At 41.1% G+C, this 9,244-nt stretch overlaps 1 non-coding gene across 1 annotated transcript; it reads right to left on the reverse strand.

Annotated features, from left to right (window-relative positions):
* Window positions 1-6,102: 6,102 nt before the first annotated feature.
* On the reverse strand, window positions 6,103-6,206 carry LOC130983972 (small nucleolar RNA R71). The gene has a single exon (XR_009087936.1). It is a non-coding gene; the product is annotated as a small nucleolar RNA R71 (small nucleolar RNA).
* Window positions 6,207-9,244: the final 3,038 nt, after the last annotated feature.

Below are 9,244 nucleotides of genomic sequence, written 5' to 3' on the forward strand. Positions count from 1 at the left end.
TTATGCAGACTTATCATTTTCACAAAAAATTTCACTTGCAACTAGATGAACACTTTAGCAAGGCATATAATGGTTTCCAAATTCAAAATATCACACAGCAGCAAGAGTTAAGTTCAGATACAACCTTTGTAGTTGCAGCCCTTTGATTTTTCTTTCTGCTATGTTCCCTTTGAGTCAAAATGCATAGTGTCTTCAATTATTGATTCATGTCCTGCATAATCCTCAAAGTTGCTTGCTTCTCAAGCCCTTGATCATATGGTTAGTAAGCATAACTGAGTGTGGTTTCAGGATTTGTTTTGGTGTGTGAACACCAAACTTAATTGTTTTGCCACTGTCTCAGATGTACAAAGTTAACCATATTTGAAACCATGTATCCTTGCTAAAGGTTAATGGAATTAAAGCTAGAAAACAATTTAACAGTTGAGTAATGTGGTTGATTGCTTGGAGTTAGAATCATGCAAGAGTTGAGAATGTATTAAATGATATTTTTGGTGGGACACCAAACTTAGAAGTTTTCATTCTTCCTCAATTTGTTTTGGTGTGCAACACCAAACTTAGCTCCTTGCAATCCATACCAATTACTCAACATTTTTTATTGAAGAGCTATGAAAAGAAACTACCTCAGGTTGGGTTGCCTCCCAACAAGCGCTCTTTTATTGTCATTAGCTTGACATCTTCATTTTTTTGCTTCAAGGAGGTTGAAAATCGCAGTGTCTCAGCTTGTCTTTCTTTACTGTGAATTTCCTTCCGGTTCCCTCTTTGATGACCTCTATAGATTCTTGTGGAAGAATCTTAGTTACAATGTAATGCTCAGGTAATTGTGGGGACACCTTCAAAGGTTGAATATTGATCATCACTCGATCCCCTGGTGAAAAATCTCCGGTGAGGATTTTTTTCTTTCCTTTAGTTTTATCCTCTGTTTCTTCTTGATAGAATTCCTTTTTGTGTTTTCTTGGCTGGTGCTTCCTTTGTCTAGTATTTTCTCATTGTCCTCTATGATCTCTTTCCATCCTTTCTTCTTTGTAACATCCTTGTTATTGGTTGGTTTGCCTTCAATGATTTTGAAGAAAGTATTTGGTTTCTTCTCACCTATATCTGCAAAGTGCTTTGCCACTTGAGCTATCCGCTCCTCAAGTCTTCTCATTAACATATCTTGGTTCTTTGCTGTCTCCTCTTGATGTTTCATCATTCTCTCCATTAGAATCTCCAGGTTTGTGATTCTCTGAGAGTCTTGTGAGGTTGGTTGGTTATGACATGTTAAAGGTAGGAAGGGTGGGTGTGGTGGAAGCATGTAGTGGTTGTTATTGCTGTAATGATGTTCTTGTTGATTTGTGAAGTTGTGGTTATTACAACTGAAATCCCTTGGTTTGTAGTCTTGGCATTCATTCCTTCTCCAGTTGAAATGAGTCTGGGGGTGTCTGTGTTGTGAATGTTGGTTTTGAATAATGTTGATGGTTGGGTGATGTTGATTGTCTGTGGTCATGGAGTTACCCTGGTGGAAATTTCCTTGTTCTTGACGTTGAGGCTCCCTCATTCTCAGATAAGAATGGGGTCTCCATGGTGGGAATTTGGTAATCTCTGCAGCAGATAGATCCATATTTTGCTGTGGTTGATGATGCATTTGTCTGTTTAAGTCATCTAACACAGTCACCCCTTCGATGTTATTACTTCTTTTTCTGGGATTGCATTCTGTGATTTCTCAATTGAGTGTTGGTTGTTGACTCCTTTGTCATTGAAATCTGAAATTCCTTGGGTAGTTGTTGTTGCTTTGAGTAACCCATCTGAGAAGTGATCCACTGCTTTTCTTGTTTCTGGAGTGAGTCCTTCATAGAAAGCTCGGAAGCCCACTTTATCAGTTGCTTTCTTGTATCTTTCCCAGGCTTTAAAGAGCGGTTCTTCATCTCCTTGTATGAATAGATGTTCTTCCTTTTTCAGCTGGATGATCTGTCTAGATGGGGTGAATTTGGCCAGAAATTTGATAACCAAATCATCCCAACTAGTGATACTTCCTTGGGGAAAACTTTCAAACCATTGTGTAGCTTTACCCTTTAATGAGAAGGGAAATAACAGAATCTTGTAAGTGTCTTGATCTGAACCATCGGTTTTGACTGCATTACAAGTCTTTAGAAAAGTGGATATGTGCTGCTGAGGGTCCTCCGACGGATTTCCTTCATAGGAACAATTGTTCTTGATGAGAGTGATGAGTGGTGGGTTCATGTCATGATATCCTTTGTCTGTAAGAACTTGATTTCCTGTGATATGCACACAATCAGGATGACCAAACAGCAACACGCTTGAGAATTAAGTGCAATTATTTGGGATAAAATGTTAGTGGGTTAATAGAGGCAATTTATCAAACAGTTAGTGTGTTAGTAGGAGTTAGAATAACAGAAAAAGAAACAGTGCTTAATCTAGACCTCCACTTCACTTAATCATTGTCAATCTATTTCCATCCCCGGCAACGGCGCCAAAAACTTGATGTGTGGAAAGCGATCCAACACAAAACTCACCGGCAAGTGTACCGGGTCGCATCAAGTAATAATAACTCACAAGAGTGAGGTCGATCCCACAGGGATTGAAGGATTGAGCAATTTTAGTTTAGTGGGTGGTTTAGTCAAGCAAATCAAGTTTTGATTGAGTGATTTGTGTTTAACAGAAATTAAATGACAGTAAATGTAAAGGGGGAAGGGGGAAGTGCAGTAAAATAAAGAACAGAAGAGTAAAAGTGCAGAAACTTAAAGAGCAAGAAAGTAAATGACTGAAACTTAAAATGCAAGAAAGGTAAATTGCAGTAACTTAAATGGCAAGAAAGATAAATTGCTAGAATGTAAAAGGGAGTTGAGGAATGGGATTGCAAGATCTAAACAAGAAAAAGTAAATTGCAGCAAATAAAGAGATTAGAACTTGAAATGAGAGCAATGAGAATTAAATCAGCAAGGAAATAAAATGCAGCAAGGTTCATAGAAGAACCAAGAGCCAAATTGGGTCTCAGGTCTCAAGAGACTAGGTAGCAGAGCCTAGATCTCTATTTGCCTTCCTAGATCCAGATGAACAAAGCAATTGGCAAGAAAATTAGAAGAAGAAGCAGTAAAGGAAATGGAAACAGATTCAATTATGCAGAAAGTGAATTAAAGAGAATTTGAGTGGGAATTGAGACAGAATTTCCTCAATTTCTCACACCCAATTCTCAGAAACAGAAGAGTAAAATTCCTAAGGCAAGAACGAGGGAGAAGAGAGATCAATTCCCTCCCTAATTCTCAGAAATCTCAACAGAAAGCTAGAAATTCAAAAGGTGAAAGTGAAAATTGACAAAAGGTGCATAAGGGTAGCTAAAAGTTTTCTATTACATTAAACTAACTACTATTTATACACTTTCCATTCTTGGATTTTGGGATTTGGATGGGCTTTTGAATTGGTGAAGAAATGAATTCAAATTAATTTTTAATTTGAATTTTGGCCCAAAAATGCACTCCCAGGAGGCTGCCCTGCCCTTGTGGAGGGCAGGGCAGAAAATTGATGCTAGGCACAAGAAGTTGGTGCGGCCATAGTGCGCATGGTGACGAAATTGGTGCGCCAGAAGCTGCGTGGTGCGCATGAGGAGGAAATTTGGTGCGCCAGAGACTGCCCTGCCCGCGCCAAGGGCGGGGCAGAAAATGTTGATGCGCGCGAACATGAAGCGTGCGTGCGCTTGGTGCTGCCAGAATTGAGAAGTGCGCGTGCGCGTGCTGCACGTTGATGCGTGGGACGGCCAGATTTGAGGAGCGCGCGTGCGCGCGAAGCAAGTTGACGCGCGGATGCTCCCTGCCCGCGCCAAGGGCAGGGCAGGAATGGTTTGGTGTGCCAGGAAGCAAAATTGGTGCGCCAAGGTCTTGTGTGTGATGCGCCAATTTCAAATGCTGCCCTGCCCGCGCCAAGGGCAGGGCAGGGTTCCTTCCTTCATGTCTTGAGTTCGATCCTGGGAGGGAGCAAACACGCTAGTTATTTTCTTGCTTTCTTGGCACCATAGTCACCCTTAGTCCTTGGCTTCCTCATGGTCCCTTGCTCGAGCCTTGTAGCATGCATAATTGACATTTTTATCTTGATTTTTTTTCCTCATGGAGCCCGATCCTGCTCTCCACAAGGGCAGGGCAGAGTTTGCTTCTCTTGGCTCCAAGGCTCCATTTTGTGCTCTGCCCTTGGAGTGGGCAGGGCAAGGTTGCCTTGTCTTGGTTTGGTCACTTGATGCTGCCCTTGTGGAGGGCATTCTGCCCTTGTGGAGGGCAAGATTGCTTCCACTATGAGTTCGGCACACTTCTCCCTTGATTCGGCCACGCTTTTCTTTCCTCGGCTACACTTTTTATGCCACGCTTTTTATTTTCTTTTCTTTTCTTCACCTACAATAAACCAAAACAACCACTCAAAGTATCACTAAATTCAAGAGGCTTATAAATCAATTAAAATGCAATTAAAATTAGCTTAAACCTCATGATTTATCATTAATTTCATAGTGGTTGCTTGATTTAGAGAAGTTATGCATTTTCACTCCAAATCACTAACTTAGGATGCAAGAAAGTGCATAAATGCTACCAAAACAAGTGAAATTAGCTTGAAAAATGGGTATATGATGACTTGTCATCAGTAATCCTACCAAATTGTGGTTCATGAAACTGTGTGGTATAATCAGTGATCAAGCATCATCTCTTCTTATGAACATTTAAACCAAGGGATTGGGAATTTGTTTGTTTTTAGAGAGAATTGGTGAGCCAAGGAATTGGGATCCAATCATATAAGATTGCCAAGCAAGATTCAATGAATGCATTGGTTGAGGAAGAGATGAAAATGTTTTGATTCGGAGATTTCAATATCTCCTAACACCCAATGAACCCCACTCTCTGATCTATCCTCTTCTATTCATATTCTACGAATTTCAATTCATGCAATCACCCCAATTCCCTTTTACTTTCAGCAATTTACTTTCTCGCACCTTAATTCTCGCAATTTAAGTTTATGCAATTTCAATTCCTTGCAATTTACGTTTCCTGTTACATTTACTTTATGCAATTCACATCCAAAAGTTGATTCCGCTCAACTAATCAAACTTCTAATTCGAATTGCTCACTCAACCAATCCTTGTGGGATTCGACCTCACTCTATTGTGAGTTTTTACTTGACAATAACCGGTGCACTTGCCGGAAGGAATTTTGCCGCTCGTGCAATTTCCTAAATCGTAGCATAACAAGTTTATGCACATCAAGTTTATGGCGCCGTTGCCGGGGATTGGTTTTCGATTGACAATTCTCAAATTGGAAGTTAACTAGATTGAGCATTTTTTCTTGTTTTGTTAATTTAGTTCAAATTACTTGTTGAATTTTTAATTTTTGCACTCTGTTACTTGCTTTTTCTTTCTTATGCCTTTCAATTCTAGCAACTAACTCACTGACCCACTAACTATTTGAATTAATTCCTCAACTGCTCTAACCATACTCTTCCATTAACCAAGAGTATTCCACTTGTTTGTTGCTTGTGGTGTGTTCTTGTATGACAGGTAGGAGAGGAGAGGCATCAACTCCCCCATATACCGAACCAGAGAGGACCCTTCATAGACTTAGAAGGGAAGCAAGAGGGAAGAGAGTATTGAGAGAAGAAGAATCTGAAGGAGAATCTGAGGACAACTTTGAGGAAGCTCTAGATCTCAACATGGATAGAGAATTTCACAACCATGAGAGGGCTGATGGAAACAATGCCATTCCTGAGAGGAGGGTTCTTGGTTCATACATAAACCCAACCTCTGGGAATTATGGAAGCAGCATTCAGAAACCACCCATTCAGGCCAATAATTTTGAACTCAAACCACAGTTAATATCACTGGTGGAGAACCATTGTTCATTTGGTGGGAGTGTTAATGAAGACCCAAACCAACATCTCACAAAATTCCTGAGAATTTACGACACTGTGAAGTCCAATGGAGTCCAGGAAGATGCCTATAAACTGCTCTTGTTTCCATTTTCACTTAGGGACAAGGCAGCTAAGTGGCTGGAATCATTCCCAAGGGACAGCCTAACAACCTGGGATGAGGTGGAGAGCAAGTTTCTGGCACGTTTTTACCCCCCACAAAAGGTCAATAGGCTTTGATCTGAGGTTCAGACTTTCAGACAACAAGATGGTGAGACGCTCTACGAGGCATGGGAGAGGTTCAAAGAATTGACAAGGAAATGTCCACCAAACATGTTCCCTGACTGGGTGCAATTGCATATTTTCTATGATGGACTTTCTTATGAATCAAGGAAGGCTGTAGACCATTCATCAGGAGGTTCATTGAACAGGAAAAAGACTGTGGAAGAAGCCATTGAAGTGATTGAGACAGTGGCTGAGAATGAATACTATTATGCTTCAGAGAGACACAACACTAAGGGAGTCATGGAGCTGAACCATGTTGATACAATTCTAGCCCAAAACAAGGTGTTTGCCAAGCAACTAGCAGAGCTCACCAGGAAATTAGACACAAAGCAAGTGGCTGCGATACACACACAAGATCAAGAGGAAGTAAGCATTGAAGGAGGTGATTGGGAAGAGGCCAACTATGTGGGAAACCAACAAAGGCAATCATATGATCCACATTCCAACACTTACAACTCAGGATGGAAAAACCACCCAAACTTTGGGTGGGGAAACCAGCAAACCCAACCACAAAACCACAAATCTTACAACCATAACCAACACAATAATTCCACATACCAAAACTCCAACCAAAGATCATACCAAGCCTCACAAAACACTTACTCCCAACCACCATATCATGGCCAAAATAACCAACCTGCCCAATCTAATCCGAACCAACAATTTCAAGATCAATTAAACAGGATAGAAAGAATGCTTGCAACCATAAGTCAAGACATAACCGAGTTGAAAGCCTTTAAGGAAGAAGTAAATTCCAACTTGCAAAACCAAGGAGCTGCCATCCAGAAGCTAGAAAATCAAATTGAGTACTTGTCTAAGCAAACTCCTGGGCCAAGCGTTTCTCATGCTGCCAAGGCTATTGCAAGGGAAGAATGTAAGGCCATAACCCTCAGAAGTGGAACGAAGCTGAAGGAGATCTCAAAGGAAACCACAGAGGAGGAAGAAAAAGAAAATATGAGAGACAAAGAACAGGGACAATCTTCTACACCGTCTGCAATAAAAGAAAAAGAAAAAGAAGTCCTGAAGCCTTACACACCCAAAGCACCATATCCTCAACGTTTGATGAAAAGAGAAAAGGATGGCCAATTCTCCAGATTTTTGGAGATTTTCAAGAAGCTTCAAATCAACATTCCGTTTGCTGAAGCAATAGAGCAAATGCCACTCTATGCAAAATTCTTAAAGGAATTAATGACCAAGAAGAGAAGCTGGAGAAATGAGGAAACTGTGTTGTTAACTGAAGAATGCAGTGCCATCATTCAACACAAATTGCCTCAGAAATTGAAGGATCCAGGCAGTTTCCAAATCCCCTGCATCATAGGAGAAGTCATGGTGGAAAAGGCCTTGTGCGACTTAGGGGCAAGTATCAATTTGATGTCTCTAACAATGATGAGAAGAATGAAGATTGAGGAAGCTAAACCAACAAGAATGGCCCTCCAATTGGCAGATCGAACTTTTAAATTCCCTCATGGAATAGTTGAGGATTTGTTGGTGAAAGTGGGAGATTTTATATTCCCTGCCGATTTTGTGGTGTTAGATATGGAGGAAGAAGCCAAAGCTTCGATAATCCTGGGAAGACCCTTCTTGGCTACTGCTGGAGCCATCATAGATGTCCAAAAGGGTGAACTCACTCTTAGACTACATGATGAGAAATTGGTGTTTAACGTGTTCAAGGCAATGAGCTATCCATCAAAATCACTAAAGGAATGCATGAGGGTGGATGTAGTGGACATTGCAGTACAAGAAACCTTTGAGGAAATAACAAAGGAAGTGGCAGAGGAGGAGTTCACCAAGGATATGGAAGTTAGTGACATCAAGGCTGCTGAAACAACCATGCCAAGCATGCCAGAAAGAGTGAAAGAAGAGAAGGAAGCACTAAAACCTGAGCTCAAAGCATTGCCCCATAATCTCAAGTATGCATACTTGGGTAGTGATGAGAGCCATCCTGTTATCATTAGCTCTGCCCTGAGCCAAGAACAGGAAGAAGAATTGATCAAGGTGCTACAAACCCATCAAGATGCCATTGGATGGACCCTAGCTGATTTGAAGGGGATAAGTTCATCCATATGCATGCATAAAATCTTGTTAGAAGAGGATGCTAAACCCTCCATTCAAGCTCAGAGAAGATTGAATCCCGCCATGAAAGAAGTGGTACAAAAGGAGGTCATGAAGTTATGGCAGGCAGGGGTAATCTACCCCATTTCTGATAGCCCATGGGTTAGTCCCATCCATGTAGTTCCCAAGAAAGGTGGCATAACTGTGGTGCCAAATGAGAGGAACGAACTCATACCCACAAGAACTGTTACTGGGTGGAGGATGTGCATAGACTACAGGAAGCTCAATGAAGCCACCAGAAAAGATCATTTCCCACTTCCATTCATGGATCAGATGCTTGAAAGGCTTGCAGGACATGCTTACTATTGCTTCCTGGATGGATACTCAGGCTATAATCAGATAGTAGTTGATCCAAGAGATCAAGAGAAAACATCATTTGTTTGTCCATATGGAGTGTTTGCGTATAGACGCATGCCCTTTGGATTGTGCAATGCACCTGCAACTTTTCAAAGGTGCATGCTGTCCATCTTTTCGGACATGATCGAAAAGTTTATTGAAGTTTTCATGGATGATTTTTCTGTGTTTGGAAATTCTTTTCCTAGCTGCCTACACCACCTTGCCTTGGTGCTTAAGAGATGCCAAGAGACCAACCTAGTATTAAACTGGGAAAAGTGTCATTTCATGGTCACAGAAGGAATAGTCTTTGGCCACAAGGTCTCTAATAGAGGCATTGAGGTGGACAGAGCTAAGGTGGAACTCATTGAAAAACTACCTCCACCAAGTAATGTCAAGGCAGTTAGGAGTTTTTTGGGACACGCTGGCTTTTACAGAAGGTTTATTAGAGATTTTTCTAAAATAGCCAAACCTTTGAGTAACTTGCTTGTCTCTGATACACCCTTTGTATTTGATGAAAATTGCATGCTAGCCTATGAACTTTTGAAGCAAAAACTTTCCTCTGCACCTATCATTGCCCCACCTGATTGGAACTTACCTTTTGAACTGATGTGTGATGCATCAGACCTTGCTATTGGGGCAG

This window comes from Arachis stenosperma, chromosome 5, assembly GCF_014773155.1.
Source record: "Arachis stenosperma cultivar V10309 chromosome 5, arast.V10309.gnm1.PFL2, whole genome shotgun sequence".
Taxonomy (NCBI): Eukaryota; Viridiplantae; Streptophyta; class Magnoliopsida; order Fabales; family Fabaceae; genus Arachis; species Arachis stenosperma.